Source organism: Cebus imitator, unplaced genomic scaffold (assembly GCF_001604975.1).
Source record: "Cebus imitator isolate Cc_AM_T3 unplaced genomic scaffold, Cebus_imitator-1.0 Scaffold38, whole genome shotgun sequence".
NCBI lineage: Eukaryota > Metazoa > Chordata > Mammalia > Primates > Cebidae > Cebus > Cebus imitator.
In genome coordinates, this window is record NW_016107353.1 from 6,505,717 (window position 1) to 6,508,082 (window position 2,366).

Below are 2,366 nucleotides of genomic sequence, written 5' to 3' on the forward strand. Positions count from 1 at the left end.
CACAAAGATTCCATCTTTCCACCATCCCAAGTTGCCTCCCATGTTCCTGGTCAGACAGATCATCTTACATTCAAATGAATGTATATAAAAGTGTCTCTGATGTATTCTTTTCTTGAGTGAGGGCTTAGAAAAAGTGCAGGTCTTTGCTTAAAAATACCCTTGTGAACAAATAGGAAGCAATAAAATGGGGCTCTGTAGCCAATCCATGGTTAGCCGCGTAATAATGGCCTTTGTAAATTCACGGATTCTTGTATTTGGACTAACAATTGTTTGACAATGGGAGGATACACTCCCAACATATAGTTGGCCTCACCAGAAGGTGAAAATTGAAGAAAAGTCATTCAAACACCCATATACTAGATCCATCTCATTTAATCTTGAGGTTTCCATGTTGAGAGGAGTGAAAGGAGATTTCTGTATCCACTAGCCAAGATTGTCTGAAACAAATCCCAGGAAGATGTTTTGAAAGAATAATCTATCAGACTTATGACTCAGTTCTCAACAGCTTCTTCAGGACTTTTCTTTTAAAACATTATCTTAAAGTCATGTATTATAGCACTAAAAAAGCTAAAAGAATGTTAAAATTGCACAAAATCCAACCATGCCAGTAAGTACAACTATTTCCATTTATTCCTATTCAGAACTTGTCCATTCAAAAACATAATTTTATATAATTTAAACCATAGTATAGGTATAATTTGATTGTTTAGCCTAAAATTACACAATAAATATTTTTTCTATGTTGCAAAATAAGCCTCAAATCTATCATTTTAATGGCTGCATAATATAGTATTACAGTCCATGATATTGTCATCTGTTTAACCATTCCTGTACTGTTCAAATTGTTTCCAACCTGTCAGTATTGTAAACAATGCTAAAATGAAGACTCTTCATGTGTGCAGCTTTTTCCTTCTTTAAGACTATTTCCTTAGGTTATATTGCCAGAAGTAGGATTATAGAGTCAATTGGTATGAATATTACAGAGTTTTTAATTCAAATGGATGTAGCTCTTTCTAAAAATATCCTACTATTGTAACATTGCTGTCTTCTAAGTATGTAACACTTTCACCAAGATCTCATTGTTACTGTCACTGTGCTATGGACTGAATTGCATCCCCACAAAATTCCTGTTTTGAAGCCCTAAACCCCAGTGTGACAATATTTGGAAATGAGGCCTTTGGGAGGTAATTAGGTTTAGATAAGGTCATGAGGGTTGGGTCCCCATAATGGGATTAGTGCCCTTACTTCTAAAAAAAAAAAAAAAGACACCAACAAGCTTGTTTCTCTCTCCAACATGTGAAGATACAATGAACAGACAGCCATCTGCAAGTCATTAAGAGAGCCCTCACCAGAAACAGAACCTGCCACCACCATGATCTTGGACTTCCCAGATCTAGAACTGTGAGAAATAAATGTTGTTTAAGCCAGCTGCTCTATGGCATTTTATTACAGCAGCCTGAGCTAACTAATACACATATATTTTCTGTTTTCAAATCTGGTTAGTATAAAACCTTATTCCCTTTCCTTATTTGATTGATCCATTTGAACTTTAATCACATATTTACCTATTACTTCAATTTACCTATAATGTTTCAATGTCTCTATTTATAAGTGCAATTGAAAGTTGACAGAGGTTTCTACGGGGTTAAAATGAACAGTGGTACAGACTGGCCGTTACAAATAGAGATAGTATCTGTGAGGTGGGGACGCAGGAGTGGGATAAAGGATCTAACTTACATTTTCTTACCTTATTGATTCATAATTTTTTGAGCATCCACAATGTGGTAGTTATTGCATTAGGTGGATAGAAACAGAACAGCAGAGAAAAATAGGTTTCCTGCTCTCACATACCTTATAATCTCATGAGGGAACTGAATCAGAAAAAAAGGAAATTAGAATACCACATGAGAAGACTGTGTTGAAAATAAGTTCAGGGATTAAAGAAGTGCAATGAAGGAGGGGCCAAATCAAATACTAACAGGGAAAGGAAGGCATCCAGTTAGAGGCGACATCAAAATGGAAATGGGGCAAGCTAAAGTTGGAAAGATGAAGAGGAAGGCAGGCCATGGTGGCTTATACCTGTAATTTCACCTACTCAGGAGGTTGAGGTTGGAGGAACCCTTGAGCCCAGGAGTTTGAGACCAGCCTGAGCAACACACCAAGACCCCATCTCTAAAAACATATATACATACATACATACAACATGGTAAATAAAGCTAGCCAGGTGTGGTGGCACATGTCTGTAGTCTCAGCTAGCAAGGATACTGAGGTAAAAGGCTTGAGTCCAGGAGTTTGAGGCTGCAGTGAGCTATAATCATGCCGCTGCACTCAGATTGGGTGACAGGATGAGACCCTGTCTCAAAAAA

At 37.2% G+C, this 2,366-nt stretch overlaps 1 long non-coding RNA gene across 1 annotated transcript in view; it reads left to right on the forward strand.

Moving 5' to 3' along the window:
• The first annotated feature begins 286 nt into the window (after nt 1-286).
• Nucleotides 287-2,366, forward strand: part of LOC119470717 — a 2,875-nt gene continuing 795 nt past the window's right edge. Inside the window, exon 1 of the long non-coding RNA XR_005199684.1 lies at nt 287-607. This is a non-coding gene — a long non-coding RNA (uncharacterized LOC119470717). The remainder of the gene's footprint in view (nt 608-2,366) is intronic.